The 18,936-nt window shown below is 36.9% G+C and overlaps 1 long non-coding RNA gene across 1 annotated transcript in view; it reads right to left on the reverse strand.

Annotated features, from left to right (window-relative positions):
• LOC150106875 (uncharacterized) overlaps positions 1 to 18,936 on the reverse strand; it is a 44,546-nt gene that overhangs the window by 16,630 nt on the left and 8,980 nt on the right. Inside the window, exon 2 of the long non-coding RNA XR_016548333.1 lies at positions 16,633 to 16,875. This is a non-coding gene — a long non-coding RNA (uncharacterized LOC150106875). The remainder of the gene's footprint in view (positions 1 to 16,632; positions 16,876 to 18,936) is intronic.

Genomic DNA, 18,936 nt, shown 5'->3' on the forward strand with positions numbered 1-18,936 from the left:
TCTATTCAGATCCTCCTGCAAGGCCAAAATGACTGCTGTACTTTTTATAGACTTCAACTTTGAATCATCAGCAAACAAATAATGATCCCAAAACAGATCCTGGTGGTACTCCACTAGTGACCTTCCACTCCTCCATATACCTGTCCGACAGCCAATCATCTATCCAACTTAATAGTCTGGTATTTAATCCCATCTGCTTCAGTTTAGCTACCAACTTGTCATGTGGCAGTCTATCAAAGGCTTTTGAAAAATCCAAGTGCACCCTGTATACGCATCTCCTTTATCGAGTATGTCACCTTGTTGTAATACATAAGCAGACTGCTGAAACATAATGCCCCCCCCCCCCTAACAAATCCATGCTGACCATCAAAGAATACTGCTATTATCAACCTTACTTATGAATCCTAGTCCTCACCAATTTCTTTAACACTTTAACAACAACCCCGATACACTGGTCTATCATTTGTAGCCTTAATCTTATCATCCATTCGTGAAGTGGAATAATTTTTATCCACCTTCCATTTCTTTTTTGACTACTCACCCTGCCACAAGACTTATGTTAAATGGTTGTGCCAAAAATACCATTAATTCTGTAGGGCATTCCCTCAAGACACGTGCAAATATACTGTCAAATCCTACTGCCTTATTAACATCAATTTTACTTAATTTCTCATATACTTCCTGCTCATTTACCATCAATCCCTCCTCTTCCATACAGTCTACACTCCAGCTTCTCTTGATGTTGCCTTCATGAGGATGATATATATACTGATAAACTGATCATTGAATAATTCAACTATCCTTATGCAGGCCAGAAGAGTCTCACAACTGTTGTATGGAAAGCTAAATCTTAGTATGAAAAGAAACTGGCTCTGCAAGCTAAAGACAATTGCAAAGAATTCTATCGATATGCAAAAGAAAGAAAGAATATGAAAGAATAACTCTACTGAATGCAGATGGCATCATTATTATTACATGACACCTCAAGGGAGTCCAAAGACTCATCAAGGGAGGGCATCTACTCCACAACTCTCTGTCTCCACCATTCAATCCACCAACTACAACGAACCACGACTACTTTCATCATCTACCGCCGCCCACCAACGCCACTAATATTTTCATAGACAATCACAAACATCCATGCCCACAGCACGTGAGTGACTGATGCAGAAAAGATTGTTCAATTAATGGGTAACCATTTTCCTAAAAGCTATCAACCTGGCATATGCAACATTGAGCTCACTGCTACCTCTTCACTGGATGAAGAAACTTAGGTATATGGGGAGTAGGTATTAGTGCTGTTGCACAAACTGAATAAGAATTCAGCAATAGGGACTGATGGGATATCAGCACAGATGCTAAAAGAGTGTTCAGCTGAACTGGCTATTCCTTTGACCAGGCTATATAATTTGAGTCTCAGAACAGCAGGAAATATTCTGCAGGAGTGGAAAGAAAGTATGGTAATCCCATTGCACAAGGGTGGTGAAAATCTCAGTACCAATCAGTATCTCAGGAGTAGTGGTGAAGATTTTGGAAAAGTTGGTTAGGGCTCACATTCAGAAATGCGATGACAGAGAATCACCACTTTGCAATGAGCAGCATGGGTTTACAAAGGGAAGGTCATGTTTTAGCAACCTGTTCACATTCTATAATAATGTTACCATTGAGCTAGACAAGGGGAATGGATACACCATAATACTTTTCAAATTTTTTGCTAAGGCTTTTGACAGAATACAGCATGGAGGACTGTTGCATAAACTGGAGAATATGGGTTTGAATTATAGAATATTAGTGTGGATAAGAGGATCAAAAAGTGGTATATGGGGGATGTGAGTCTGCAAGATTTAAGGTAACCAGTGGTGTACCACAAGGATTAGTGTTTGGTCCACTGTTATTCAATCTGTATATTAATGATATTGGGAAGGATTTGACAAGCGACATACAGCTATTTGCTAATGATGCAAAGATAGGTAAGGTAATCAGGAATTCTGCTGATATGCAGTACTAGCAGAATGATTTGAATAGGCTGGAATTATGGGCATGGGAAAATGAATGGCAGTTCACTGTCAGTAAATGTAAAGTCATTCACTCTGGCATGATTAGATATCCAATGTCGTATTATATTGGTGGGATTATGCTAGAAGAACCTGATGAGGCTAGGGATCTTGGAGTGTTAGTAGATAGGAAGTTGAAGTTTAGGGCCATGTATCAAAGGTTGCAAATACAACTCAAAAGATAATTGCAATGCTGAAATGAATTTTGACATGTAAAGATAAAGATGTCATTTTGCTTCTTTACAAGGCTTTGATAGGACCTCACTTGGATTATTCAGCACAGGTCAGGTCTCCTGGTTTCTGTTGTAATTCTAATGCAGTGCAGAGAGTGCAAAGGAGAATGTTAAAAATGAGATCAGGATTATGGAATACAATGGTACCTTGGTTTGCGAGCATAATTCGTTCCGGAAACGTGCTTGTAATCCAAAGCACTCCTACATCAAAGCGAATTTCCCCATAAGAAATAATGGAAACTCAGATGATTCGTTCCAAAACTCAAAAATATTCATATAAAAATGATTAACACAAAATACATATACCTTCGTATACCTTATATGTGTATACCTTTTTATATTTTATCATTTAAATGTAATATACATAAAGTAATCGAATTTATTAATTACATTACAGTTACATATTACAGTAATTGTATTGGGTAGGTTGACTTTCATTGTCACTAACGGAATCACTGCTATCTGTTGACTTTTTCTTTTTGTGCGACTTTAACAAGGAACCTATCCAATGACACTTGCTTTTGCCTCCTTTTGAGGATTTCACGGAAATATGACATTGCATTGTTGTTAAATAGATTCATCACTCACACTGCCACAGCCTTACTCGGGTGGTACTTTTCTACAAAATTTTGCACTGTTTCCCACATTTTACACACCTCCCTAATCTCATTTGAAGAGAGGGATGTCTCCGTCTTTTTCTCCTCCTCCTCAGATTAGATTTCCTCCATAACCTCTTGCTGTTGCTCACGATGTAGATTCATCAGTTTGTCGGTGGTAAACTCCTGGCCATGTTCCTCCACCAGCTCTTGAATGTTGTCCCTCATTCACCTCCAGTCCCATGGTCTTCCCCAAGGACACAATTTCATAAGCAAACTCCTCAATGCAATCAGACCACAGTTTTCTCAAAGCAGAATTAAGTGTTCTCCTGGTGATCCCACCTCAGGCTTTATCAATGATCTTGACGCAATTTACGATGTAGAAATGATTTTTCCAAAACTCTCGGAGGGTAAGGTTAGTTCCTTTGGTCATCTCGAAGCATCGCTGAAATAGTGCCTTGGTGTAAAGCTTTTTAAAGTTTGAAATGACCTGCTGATCCATGGGTTGGAGTAATGGAGTAGTGTTGGGAGGAAGGAACTTGACCTTAATGAATTCGAATTCTTCCAGTAAGTCATCCTCAAGGCCTGGAGGATGAGCAGGAGCATTATCCATAACCAGCAAAACTTTGAGTGGCAATTTTTTTTCTAAAAGGTATTTCTTCACTGCAGGTCCGAAGACCTCATTAATCCACTCAATGAACAAGATACGAGTGACCCAAGCCTTGCTGTTGGACCTCCACATAACGTTTAACTGGTTCTTCTGTACCTTGCATTTCTTGAAGGCTTGTGGATTCTCAGAATGATACACGAGCAGGGGCTTGACTTTGAAATCACCACTTGCATTAGCACACAGCAAGAGGTTCTTTCAGGGGCTTGTGACCGAGCATTGCATTCTCTTCTGCAGTAATGTAGTCCTCTTTGGTATCTTTTTCCAAACAAGCCCTGTCTCATCGCAATTAAAAACTTGCTGCAACAGGTAACACTTGGAAACCATGAGCTTCTGGAACTCGGCAACGAACACCTCAGCTGCCTTTGCATCCGAACTCGCAGCCTCTGCGTGCCTCACAACACTATGATCTTCTCCTCTTCTCGCCACTTCTCCTCTTCAAGTTATCAAACCATCACCTGCTTGCCTTGAAGCCTTCTTCGTTTTCTGTAGGCGTACCTGGCAGTTTACTTACGAGGTCGGTACAAGGCCTTTGCCTTCTCACAGATCAAGTTTTCGGTCACAGTATCACCTGCTAGTTACTTCTCATTTATCCACACCAAAAACAACTTTTCTACATCTTCCAGAATACATGGCCGTTGCTTTGATACTCTCGTGACTCCTTTTGCTACATCTAGCCCCCTTAGTTCTTCTTTCTTCTTTAATACATACTATGCAAATCGTTGACGTAGACTTCTTATAAAATCTTGTGATGGCGGCTGCTTGCTTACCTTATTCGTGCTTCCTGATGATTTCCTTCTTAACTTCCACTTTAATCATCTCCTTCTTCTTCTTACCGCCTTCCTTTTCAACCCTTTTCTTCATTGGGGCCATTGTCTTAGTACAGTTAATAAGAAGTCACTACATTTGGACACAAAATAAAAAATGCTTTATGCACACACACGTGGTCACAACGCTACCACGAATGTTGACTATACGAATGAGGTACGCCAACTGAGACTGAGCATGTGAGACAATTACCCACAATCCCGAGCGGCTTGTGATCATGTGATGCTTGGCAGACAAAGCGTATAGGTAATACTCATATTGCAAGACCTCGCTTGTTTATCAAATTAAAATTTATTAAAAATTTTTGCTCATCTTGCAAAACACTTGCAGACCAAGTTACTCGCAATCCAAGGTACCACTGTACTGATTACGATGACAGATTGACAATTTGTAGACTGCAGATGCTAGAATAGGAGAAAGAGGGATGATATGATTGAGACTTACAAACTTCTGAAAGGGTCATACTGGATTTCATTTTATGGAGGGTGGGGAAAAGACAAGAGGGCATCCTTGGAAGCTGAGAATGAATGCAGCTAAGAAGGGCACGAGTACTAGATTTTTTGATTTTTCTCTCATTGGGTGGTGCGTGATTGGAATGGACTGCCATTGGATGTTGTCTGTGCAAGAAGTATGAATGAATTCCAGAATAAGTAATGACTGGTGAACGTACCATGCGACCTCTCTTGATTAGTCCCTGACTTCCTGGAGGTCTCTCTTAATAATATCCTCTGCATTGGTTACCAATCTACTAGTACCATCAACTAGCATCATTCTCCATTGTCATTTCTCCTTCTACTTACCATATATGAGGAAAACCAGACGCATAATTCCTATCAAACAAAAGGAACATAAACGACACATTAAATTTAATAACTATAGTCAAACTGGTCTTTCTGATCATACCCTGAACACTTTACAAAGAATTGACTGGAAAAGCACCTGTTGTTTACATCACACCAAAACATGGTATGAACGTAAATTTAAGGAGGCCTGTGAGATTCTTATCAATCACCCTAATCTTAACAATAATGATGGTCTAAAAATCCCAAGAATATGGAAGGCACATATTCTACCCACTTAACCTTTCTCCCTAAGAGTTAATTATAAATAGGACCATAGGTAATCCAGGATCCTAAATCTAATATAACAATTGTCATGTTAAATTAGGACATCATTTATACTGTAACAAAACTATCTATACGAAGGAATGTTTCTCTGATGTTGTCTTAAATAGAATATAGCTTTGATGTAGTTCATTTATTTTATTTCATTTATTGATTGTAATTTTATTTTATTTTCACTAGAGGTCAGGCCAGTAGAATAACCATTGATCACATCATTGTCTCTTCAGCATACTGTGTGAAATGTAATTTAGCTTGTCTCTGTATGTATATGTGTTTACTCCAGCTGATGACCTTAATACAAAGGTCGAAACATCGGGAAATTAAAATAATTATTTATAACATGGTTGTAGAGTCCATAATTTGTATAAAATGAATGCTGATCACTGTGTAACACTAAAGGTAAAGAAAAGATGTGGAACATCACTACTCAATTAGCTTTGGGAGTGCCTTCAATCAATATTAGAATATACATGGCAAGATCACATTCTTAATGCTGTCATTCTTTAAGAAAGCCAGTAAAGACCTCTAATACAAACAATTCAGAAAAGGCACATGAGGAAGTTGGGATACCAACTTAGACTCCACCCCCACCTATGGTCATTGCTCTTGCTCTCTACAAACCAACTAATAGACAAAGAGGAAGAGTATAGCCAAGAAAACAGTTCTGGCAATACATAAGTAAAATTCTTTTTGCAGATAGACTTATGAATCATCTGACATTTACCAGTCTGCATATAACAGAGAAACTTGCTCACTTTCATTTAACATACTTTTTCTCCATGAGTTGTTCTTATATGCATATACAGGGTGATTATAATTAAAGTTCACATTTTGAAAGGCTGTAACTGGATAACTAATCAGCAGAATAATTTAACATGATGATGATGATGTGTGTGGCAGTGGAATTTTATTTTGCCCAAAACTAATGTTAGTTCTAAAAGTTGCCACTAGGGCAATACATGGCACTGCTATACATATAAATTACATGTGATACTCCTGGTATGCAGTGAAACGCTGTGACAGTACCATTTATGCAAATGACAAATGTCTCCAATGATGTATGCTCCGAAAGAAGCATATATAAATGACACAAAGTCTATCAAGATGAGTCTTGATAGACTGTGTTTCTTAGGAAGGACCTCTCATGATGAGTCTTTTGTTTTACCAAAATAACAGCTGTGCTTTGATAGCTTTGCAAAAGTTCAGAACATTAAAGGGATTAAAAACAGGTCCTATACTGCAAATGGTTTACAGAAATTTGAAGAGACAGGTTCCTTAGATGTCAAAACTGGCAGAGGACAGAAGTCCATCAAATGGCAGGCAGTGGAGGAAGTAGCCACTGCATTAGAGAAAGAAAGGATGGCAAATGTCATAGGAAGCAGTATTGTACGGTCTTTAGACAAACCCGTAAGCATGGCTCACAAAGTCATAAGGCAAATTTTATGCTGTTATCCTTACAAGATTTTCCACATTCAGTAATTGCTTAATCCTGACTGGAGTGCATGAGAAACATTTTCCCTGCAGTTTCTTTCTCAGATTGAAATGGACAATGACTGGCCATGGAACGTTTTCTGGACTAACAAATCTCACCTCCATCTGGATGGTGCTGTGAATATGCACAATTGCAAACCTACACAGATTCTGCTTCATTCCCTGAAGATCACCGTTTGGTGTGGTTTTACAGTGGAATTCATTATCAGACCTTTCTTTTTCGAGGAGCTTGGTACTGCTAGTCTCGTTACCTGTACCGTTAATGGCCAGTGATATACATCTTTCTTAGCCAATCAGGTGATTCTAACACTTCAACAGCATCAGTGCTTAAATTCAACAGTTTTTATGCAGAATGGTGCCCCTCCTCACATCGTCACATCTGTCAAGCAGTTGCTTCAGACACATTTTGCTGAGGACAGAATCATCAGCTGCCATTTTCATATAATGTGGCCAATGCACTCGCCGGATCTGAACTCCTGCAACTTTTGGCTGTGGAAACATCTCAAAGACGTTGTCTATTGTGGACACATAGCTAACTTAGTGGACCTCAAGACCAGCATTACATGCCATATCTACAACATTTCAAGCAAAACTCTATGTTCTGTGATTGAGCATACATGGCAGTAATACATGGCACTGCCATGTATCACTCTAGTGGCAACTTTTAGAACCAATGTTGGTTTTCACATAAAATAAAATTTCATTGCCGCACACATCATCATCATCATCATCATGCTAAACATTAAATCATTCCACTGAGTAATTACGAGTTACAGCCTTTGGAAATGTGAACTTTAATTATAATCATCCTGTATTTCTCTATTTATATTTAAATAAACTATGCTGATGCTGATAAATAAAATATATTATAATGACTCTGTTTGGTGCTGTTTCGGTTAGTGCTCCATGTTCTAGGAACATATCCTGTGAGCTGACTGGGATATTATTGTAGACATCCAATTCAATCTGTAGAATAGATCCCAGTTTAACACTGCTCTGAACAGTTTGCCAGTGTCCTCAGTTCAGGGTCATTTACACCAACTGACACAATGTAAATCTGTGCAGTACTATCTGAACATACTAATCTCTCAGAAATATCAATCCTTAAAAAGATTGATTCTCCTGTGACTTAGTCATATGTTGATACCAAGAACTCTACATGTGCAGCCTATGGACACCAATCCCATTTATGAAAAGTCAGTGTGTCTGTTACAAAGGCTGGAGCATAATACCTTAGTGATAGCCAGGGAAGCATAGAAATATTTTTGTGATTCAACTCAGGTGGGCAGATTCTGGGACACTAAAATAAAAAAAAACATTAAATTTAAAATTCAATTTACATTTAAACTTTTAGGTAGTAGATGATTTGAAAGAAGTAACATTTAGTTTCCATGGCAAGGTACCTGGATATCCTAATTCTTGTCTGATCCCACAGAGCTAGTGTAGTAATGTTAAATCTTGAATGAAGGAGAAATTTATTGTACTACATTTCATTCAGATTTAACAAGTATCAAAACTCTCAGAGAAATACTTGTATATTGGTAAGGGTGAAATTGATTGTATAATGATAAAATCCATGAAAAAAAATTTCCTTATGTATTATAATATTAAGTGTCTTTGTGAATACAACAGAGGTTGAAAATAGGTGAAAAAATGTTAGTATGCCAAAGTTTAGATCAAAGTTACAGAAGAGATAAGCGGATTAAAAACATGTCCGGAGGCAGTCACGTACGCAAAGACTAAAAGGCACGCGGGAGTTTCCCATGGACACGCAAGGAGGAGCGACGACACGGAATGCAGAAGAATTAGTTGCCGGGTAAAAACAATGACATAGTAGGGAGAATATCCCAGCAGTGAATATATATAGAGCTTGGCAACACCAAGGCTTTTTTTTCATCTTGTTCCTGTCGTTCCCGGAGAAGGAAGTTCGGGTGCGGTCGAGAAGGACGATGTCCATAGGCAGCTAAGCGGTCTCGGCACAGTGGTATAATCAGTGTAGACCGAGATGATGTGTGGAACCATGGAACCACGTGGACCGATCCCCACAGACCAGCTTCGCCTACATCGAAGGAAGTGAATCGTGAACGTCGCTAGCCAGTCCTTTCAGAAAGCAGTAAACCGGAGGAAGAAACATCGAGCCATAAGAGAAGATTCGAAAGAGAAAGCAAGAGTGATCCTAATGCCCCAGTAATGTAAGAACTTTTTAAATCTTTTGTATATACAGGAATGTTAGATTGTAACGAAGATAGGAACTGATAAGTTATTGGACTTTCGAAGTGTAATAGGACTTTAGCATCTGATCCACATATAGAATGTTATAGCTCTGTGTATGAGGACTTGCAAAGTGTTGTGATTGAATATATAGTTCTGTTATAGTCAGTTAGTTCATGAGACCAAGATTTGGTAAATGATTACCTAAGAATGTTAAGTAATTAGAAGGAATTCATAATGTGTTTAGTATTAGATATTCATTCATGTTGAGAAAGAGTAAGAATGGCCAGGTTACACCTGCATGATTGAATTAGTTTAGTTAAGTAATTATCAGTAATTGTACCGTATTTTCTAAACAATAAATCCTTTCTTGTCAACCTAATAACTTGCCTGATCTATGTTCTCAATGCACCACTCATAAAATAGAACCTGTGCGAATCAAAATTTTGGGGACAGCCATGACTAGTAAAATTGAGACACAAGTTTTGGTGAAAATTGGAATAGTAATTATATGAATATTGAATATTGTGCCATTCTGAGTGTTTTCTCCCAGACGACGAAGCTTCTCTAGTCTAATCATTTTGGATGGCGTAGCATTAACAAATAAATTTTTCCAAAATTAGAAAAGGGGTTAATACCAGAATTATAACAAAGGGACTGGCTCTAGCCTGAAGCAGTGTCTTTGTTAACAGTGCGGTGCACCATCATTCAATACGTTTATAGCAGTCAGCAGATAGAGATATAATAAGATTTGTATGAGTAAGGAATTAATGAGACTTAAGAGAGACAAATGAGTAAGTAAGGTAGATAGGCAAAGGTATATATCAAATTAACGTAATTTTACATTGGCGCAGCCGGTAGAATAATTGACGATTTAATTGGAGATTTAGTAAGATCTGATAAAATTAAATATAAGAAAAATTTTAAATTAACAAAATCAACATAACATAACGGTACAGTATAGCATTGTGATTTTATAATTTCATTTATGAAAAGTTTACAACTATTTCACAGAGAGTATTGTCATCACTGAAAAATGTGTACAATGAAATACTTCATAGATGATCCAGAAATTCATTAATAATCTCAAGCGGAATGTTATTCATATTTTTAAGCCTAAGCCCTATATACACAATGGAAGCAGATACATTCAGATAATTTTAGGCAATTTTTAAAGAGAAAAAAAAAAATTTCTGGAAACTTCAAAAATTTCAGCTTTCTAGTTGGAGATGGGTAAATATTCTGATTTGTTCACCAGTGTCAAACAGCCAATCACACACTTAGGAAACAAATGCATGCATCACTCATGCACTTTCACACACACACGCATGTGCAATTAAATGAATTGCCTTTCACACAGAAAATTTAACCAATTTGTAAACTGTATATATTTAATTCTTGTAGATAGGCTTATACGTTGGTAACACGACTATTAAATTATTTAAGGAATTTACAATGTCTACTGGAATACTAATTAAAAGAAACTTTAATACCTCCTATATTTTGCCAATGTGACATTGCCAAAATATAGGAGGCAGGGCCACCGAGAGAAATTTTCGGGTCTGTGACAAGTCTGTGGTCCGGGCCTCACTTAAAAAAGTGCATCACTTTTGTTTAATAAAAAAAGTCATATAAAACATTAATTTAAAAAAAGCGTACAATAAATTCAAAATCTTGGTGTTCTTCCATCTTGAAATATTTCAGTAGTAAATGCTTGTTTTTTAAATCTTCTTTTGCCTTCTCACGATCCCTTTTCTCCTTTCATTTTTGATTTCCAGATTTATGGTGATACATTTCTGTTGGTCAAATTTTTATTATTAAAAATATAATTTTAATAATTAAAAAATCAAATTAATAAGAATACTTACTTTTATTTTTTAGCGCACGGCCTACACTATACAGTTGCACACTTTACAAACAATCACAAAACCTTCGTCTATCAAAATACTAACAAGAACGAAGTGTTCTGGAAGGGAACATTACTGTGAATGCAATTACTAGCTAACGCTAGCACAGCCGACTGCAACAACCTTGCACGAACACCTATTGACGTCATCACCCACTATAACTACAGCGATCCGTGCTGAGAGAATCAGTGTCTTCCGGACACTCACGGCAAGCTAAAGAGTGTAGCCATCTGTCTAAAACAAAACACAGTATCATTATCCTTTATCATTGTTGTATTATTATGAGAATTAAAACCATGCATTATAAGCACAGTTATGTGACACGTCGGGGCCCGACCCTTTTCGATGCTGGGCCCGTGACAAAAGTCTCGGATGTCACCCCCTCTTGGCAGCCCTGATAGGAGGTATTTATTAAAGTTTCTTTTAATTAGTATTCCAGTATACGTTGTAAATTCCTTAAATAATTTAATAGTCATGTATATATTTAAATATACAGTAATACTGATTTAAATCTTGAATGAAAGGTTTAAATTGTCATAAAACATTTCATTCAGGATTTAACTACGATACAAATAAATTTTCCTATAGAAGTACTTGTATATAGGTATAAATGAAATTGTAAATAACGTATTTGTCCTTTGTTTTGTAAATTCCTCTGTTTTGCTATATTGTTAACTGTCCTATGCATAACCGAAAGGAATTGGATTTTTATGAGAATTGTATTGGAGCAGGAAGGGCTAGATCGAAGATCACATTGAAATAATCGGCTTAAAGACATAACCCGAGGCAGTCACGAGGTGCACTCGAGTCATCCACGTGGCGAAGATAGTACTGAGTGCAAGGGGCTTAGGTGCCGAGCGGAATCAGTGACGTAGGGAGAGAGCAGAAACGTGGAGGTATAAGAAGCATAGCGGCACAGGCTTGAGGCTCTTTTTTCTCTTCATCTCCCTTTGGCTTTCGGGTACCAGTAGAAGTGGCATGAGCAGTCGGGAAGGATGATGGTCAGCAGCAGCTAAGCGACCAGGCGGTGGTCCAGTCCAGGCATATCTACGGTACAGCTAGATAGTCAGCGAGAAACGAAGCTTCATGCCGAATCACGAGGACCTGTCCAGGCAGAGCAGTCTCGCCCACATCGGCAAGAGGGCGATTCGTGAACGTAGTCACTAGAGGGTCATATCCAAAGACAACAGGCAGTAGAATGAGGTTAACAAGCCACATGCTCACAAAGGACTGATCGGGAGAAGATACCAGCACGAACCAGATGGTCGGTAATGTAAAATCTTTCTAGTTCCATTGTATTCTGAACTAAGCTGAAGTGCAGAAAAGTGCTGATATATTATGTGATAGGACTCGATAATTAGCAACGGGACTCTAGTACTTAACCTATCGATAAATTACTGTAACTCTAAAAGTGCATAGTAGTGGTAGTAGAGTTTGACATTGAATTGTTGAGGTATGCCATTGTCTATTAGCCTTAGATGAATGAGATAATCGCTAGCTTAAGTGTGTTGTAAGAGCAGAAGTAGGGCAACTTAATTTTGATATTGTCCCATAATGTGATGTATCGATTGTAGTTCTATTTTGTCTAGTTATTCATTGTTACGTGCAAGTGCAATTCAGTTTAGTTAAGTGAACTTTTGATATATGTATATCGAGTTAAAGAATGAATAAACATTCATGTTTTCTTTACCTTATAAAGTTGCCTGATCTCTAAAATCAATGCACCACTCACTAAAATCAGAACCTGTGTGAATTCAAGCACACAGGATTGGCTACGACTGCATGTAGAATAAGTTTGTTAAGGATTTGTAATTGGGATTGCTGTTTGCTAGATTCTAGAATCATAAAATAGTCTGTGTGTTGACTCCATGACAAGGAGATTTCTCTTGTATAGGAAATAAGATGGCACAGCGTTATGAAACAATTTTTTCTTAATTCTGAAAGGGAGTTAATTCTGGATTTTGCATTCAAGGAGGCTTGACTCTAGCCTAAGACAGACTCTTTGTCTGCTGAGCTTTGCACTCATAACCAACCGAAGGAGCGGCCACCGAAGGGATAGGATTTAGATAAAGCAGATTATAGTAGCAGAGGGGTCAAGGATAGATAAATTACTATATTTGCAGGTACATCTAACAATTTTCAAACGGAGTTGAGTAAGGATAAGGGAGTGGAATTCTAGCATACCTCGAAACACTAAAACGTAAGAAAACAATCAATAATAGCGACAACTAACACTGACACTCCAATCCAGTGGCAATAAGCTGTTTTTTTAACATTCCAACTTTCCGACCATTCGCTGTGCATTAAGAGCTTAAGCAGCCTTCCAGATTGGAAGGCCCATAAAAAAAAAAGAAAAATAAATAAGAAAAAATTGCTACTTAAATCAGACCAGTAAGTTAGAAAACTCATTCAATTTTTGCAGCTTATAGATGAAAATTATATATGCATGAAGTGTTTGCTAGAAGATTGCTCCTCATTAACTGATCTCAAAGAATAAGTATGTTTCACTACAACCCTATTGTGTTTAAAAGAATCAGATGATGGTAGCCCAGATGGTGTTTTCTAAAGAAAAAAAAACTGTCCAAATTAAGTCACCAATGCCAAATGACTGCAATGTAGGGAATGCAGTTTTGATATATCAATCAGTGTGATCTTTTCTTATGCTTCGAAAGGCTAGAAGCATGTGAAAATTTCTTGCCACAAGTTTCGCAAACAAAGCGCTCATCTGCATGAATTTTGAGATGTCGAACAAGAGTCAGTGCACTTGAACATATTTTACCACAGAATAAGCATTTGATCTGAGTCTCATGAATTGTTCCATGCCTAGCAAGTGATGACTGCTGATTAAATGACTTTCCACAAGTATGACAGGAAAATGGCTTAACTTTTGTATGAATTCGTTTGTGTCTAGTAAGCGATGATGACTGGGAAAATGATTTTACACAATATTCACACTTGAATGGTTTCTCTTTTGTGTGTGTTCTCCGGTGTATTTGTAGATCTGCTGCTCTTGAAAATGAATTTTCACATGAGTCACACTTAAAAGGCTTATTTTGTGTGTGAACTACTTGATGTCTTTTAAGACTTGAACGAACAGAAAATAACCGCTTACAGATGAGACAAGCATATGGCTTCTCCTGCGTGTGAATTCTTTGGTGTATGACAAGAGATGGTAGGCATGAAAGCATCTTGCCACAGATTTCACATGTAGAACGCTTTTTACTAGTGTGACTTCTGTCATGTCTGCTTATATTTGATGATGCAGAAAATACTCTGCCAAGACGTTGTACACACTTGAAAGTCTTTTTTTTAGGATGCTTTTTTAATCTGTGGCAAATAAGATATAATATAGAAGCAAACTTCTTTCCACAGATGTTGCACTTTGACTTCTGTGCTGTGCTGTTATCCATCCTGAGTTTGATAATTCCTGATATTTTATCTGAAACAATTAACAGTATCATTTAAATGTGGATATTGTTCTATATGAAATGAAATATAATTTAATATTCACTTGTGAACAGTAATAATGCCAGAAATTACAACAATATTTAGCATGTGAAACACCAAACCATTTGAAATGAATCTTTGACACAATTTAACCAGTAAATTTACAGAAATGTTTTCATCTAGTTAGACAACCTAAATCTGCACGTCCTACATAATTTCCACTATCCTAACCCAATATACTCTAAAATTACCAAGCTTACAAAATTACCATAATTAAAAAATGCATTAAATTCACTATTGCTGGTACTAATACAGAATGCCTACTGCAGCAATGAAGCTTTAGTGTCAAGGCCACAGCCTAGTTAAGAAATTCAGCAATTAAATGTTGATGATGTTACAGAAATTCATGCCTTCAATTGTATACTATTATTATTTTAATTTAAAATTTCATATCATTCTGCATAATTTCCTATTAACAGCAGCCTAATTTAAATCCAAAATAATATCACTTGGCAAATTTTAGTGATGCTAACATATACTAAATGACTTTCTAAATCCATTCTGCCAGTGTTGTTATGTACATGGAGTTTTTTTCTCCTATTGATAGGCAGATGAATGTGCCTTTTAATTGGGAAAAACCTGGATTTGATTCTCATCATGTTATGCGAGGAATCTTTATATGTACTTTTTCAAGCAATGGCGAGTTAGTTGGTCTTATATAGAATTAGCAGGGTTTTTAGTTCTAGAAACTTGAATTTTCTTTCTTGCAAAACAGCCAGAGAATGCAAATGCACATATTTACCAGAAAAAAAAAATACTGTATAGGGTGGTGTAGTGTGGATATCAGATTACATATTATAGATGGTGGTATCATAAATTTAGTTTAACCCTTTATCCAAGTGTGAGCAAACAAGGTTTGCACCTGAAAATATCTTCAGGACTGGGGTAAGGTAGTACAGCACCAGGAAACTCGTAGCAAAGGTGGACCAAGCTAACATCACTCCTATCTCAGTATCTTCCATAATGCAAAACACATCTCCTTGCGGATATGTATAATGTTATGCATTAAGGGAAGGGCCACTACCCAGACTAGTTTCGACTTTTATCGAGGTCTCTTCAGTGGGAGCCAGGCCCAGAAGTGGAGATACCAGGCAGAAGCAGTGATAGGAGTGACGTTAGCTTGGTCACCTTTGCTATGAGTTTCCCAGTGTTGTACTACCTTACTCCAGTCCTGAAGATATTTTCAGGCACAAACTTTGTTTGCTCACACTTGGATAAATGATTAAACTAAATTTATTATAGTATAACCAAGTGAAAAATAAACTTTCAAAAAACTTTCAATATAGATAGGGGATTGTGTGTTACTGTATAGAATGGCCTCTTGCAATAAGTCTTGAGACTCTGGGGAGGTACCATATAATAATAATAATAATTAGTTATTAAACAAATTCACAAGATGCTTGCTAATGAAATATATAATCACCAATGAAAACTGCTTTTCATAACATAGATTACAATATAAGTTCAATCTATATAAAATGGTGCATCTTTTTATTTATTTTATTATTTTTTTATGACAATCCCACTCATGAAAGGGTGAAAAGTTAACCAATATACCATGGATGGATCAAAAGTTACAGGTTACATGATCTGAGAACTCTGTTTTAGAGGCACTGCATCAAGACATTGAAGCTGACTCAGTTGCAAACTCTTTTAGACTATTTGCAATGTTGTCTTCACTCAACTAAGGTCAAGAAAAGCTATCAATTATATATGAGCTGACACATTATATATGAGCTGGTTAGCACATCTGCTCTTTGACCTTTTGGTCAAAGAGCAGATGGCTGTGGGTTTGCATCCTGCCATGGGCATGGATGTTGTGAATGTCATTGTGGGAGATGGCTTTCACTTCCCTGTTTACTAGAGGCCTGAAGTAGCTTAAAGAAATTCAATGTTTGAAGGAGAACTCCTGGACTAAGTTTAAAAATAATAAAAATAAAAAATAAGTATAAAATTAATACAGCAGTTGCTTAAGTGTCAAAGCCAAATAATGGGGATGAGACCTTTACATTACCTTTAAGGAATATAGAGAACCAACTGGGACTTTATTGACATAATATCCAACCCTCACCTTCATGCACTGTCTCCCATTACTAGCAATTTGGGACTTAGCCAACCCAGCTGTAATCCTCAATCTATTCTCACAGGAAAGCATTCCACAGACCACTCACCATCTTGATCATTCCTCACTTGATCCTCTTCACCACATTCTCTTCTCCAAGAAACCCAGGTGACCAGATTTCAGCACAATAAGTGACTAAATATAGAAGCAGGAATGTTTATATCAAATATCAATATGTTTATATAAATATCAAATATGTTCTTGAAGCTATTGCAAATGTTTAGAAATGGAGAAAACAGCAGGGGCAGCTCGTGCATAGGCACTGCAGAACTGCAGCACCCCCAATTTTCTCGATATATAAATATATTTATTAATTTATTTATATTTGCTTGTAATATTTAATTTTATCATCAACAATCCTATACGATTCTCTTATTTTGTATAAAAAATAATAAAAATCCATCATGTAGCACTTAGGAGGGTGAAGGACACTAGTAGCACTGTGTTTACCACAGTGTCATATTGCTACACATGCAGGCATATGCACATTATAGTGAGATGCGAGCTATTAGCGTAATGCGGCACTGTCTGTCGCACAGTTCCACTGTTGTTTATATGCAGTTTACGCCAGTAGTAGAGTGTTCGTAGTGAGTGCTTATCGTGTTTACTCCATCTCTTTAAATATTTCGACATTACAATTAAAGACATAACATTTGTTATAGTTTTTATTTTAGAACATTATTGGGGTTATGATAATGGATTTTATTTTTAAGTAATTTTGAATTATACTAAACTGTATAATTTTATCAATAATAAACAATATTTTTTCATGTTAAATTTTTTTTAAAATTTTTAACCATAATTTTGATATTTTATCCAAACACGTATACATTGTACTTACAGTGTGTATGTATATTTCAAAAGTTGCAGCACCCCCACGATTTCAAGCCATGAGCCATCACTGGAAAAGGAATCAGAGATAAAAAAGGTGACATGGAACTGAAGAAAAGGATATCCTAGATGTCTGGAGTAATTACTTTGAGTTAAGCTAAGACTGTTAAATGAAACAAGCAGTGAAACAACCATAACCAGAACATTTTCAAGATGAATGCAAAGAGGAGTGAGTACATATCAATACTTGAGGAGGTAGAAAAAGCCATCAAAAACTTGAAATGCAGAAAGGCAGCTGGAGTAGATGATATTTGACCAGAAATGCTTAAGTATAGAGGTATAAAAGTTTTGCAGTGGATACATTGCGTAATTCAAAGGGCCTAGTCAGAAGGTCAAATTTCAGATGACTGGAATACAGCTCTCATAATACTCGTTGATTAAAAAAAAAGGAAAAATGCGAGAATTAAATGCGAGAATTACAAAGGAATTTCTCTACTAAGAGTTCCAAGTATTATTTATGCAAGGATATTTGAAAAGAGGCTGAGAAAATTTGTGGAAGAGAAACTTGGAGAAGAACAAGTTGGGTTCAGGCCAAACAGAGGTTGTCAAGATCAAATTTTCACTTTATGACAAATAGTTGAGAGATCATGGGAATACGACAAGGATCTGCACTTAAATTTTGTAGATCTGGAAAGGGTAAATAAAAAGGTGCCCAGAGAAAAGCTTTTCAAAATACTACAATTATCTGGTTAAATGGAACATTATACAGTGTAATACACAGCCTATATTTAAATTATAAGTCAGTAGTTAGAACTGAAGGAAATACAGGAAGATGGTTTGATGAGAAATCAGGTGTAATACAAGGATGCATACATCACTACTCTTATTCATCATCTATATGAATTGCATTATGAAACAAAGTGGCATTAAACCTGATATTAGAAATGGAGATATCAAACTTTTCTTTTGATATCTCCATTTTTCTTTCCTATTAAGTCTCTAGGATTCTCTAACTAAACTGAATAGTCGCTGTAACAAATTTGGCATGAAAATCAGCAATAAAAAGACATAAAGTATGAAAACAGGAAGGACATTGAAAACTTCAGTTCCATTTCAAAGGGGAATGTTGCTGGCCTGGTTGGCCAGCATATCTGCTTTACAGCCAAAAGGCTGCGGGTTCAAATCCCGCCGTGGGCATGGATGTTGTGATTGTCTGTGAAAGTACTAGTGGTGGTAGTCAGCAGTAGATGGCGTTGGTGTTAGATGATGAAGGTTGGTGGAGTAGTGAGACGAAGAGTTGTAGAGCAGATGCCCTCCCCCGATGAGTCTTTGGATTCCCTGGAGGTGTGATGTAATAATAATAAC

Source organism: Typopeltis vanoorti, chromosome 5, assembly GCF_054136105.1.
Source record: "Typopeltis vanoorti isolate ZY-2024b chromosome 5, IOZ_Tvanoo_1.0, whole genome shotgun sequence".
NCBI classification, from domain to species: Eukaryota; Metazoa; Arthropoda; class Arachnida; order Uropygi; family Thelyphonidae; genus Typopeltis; species Typopeltis vanoorti.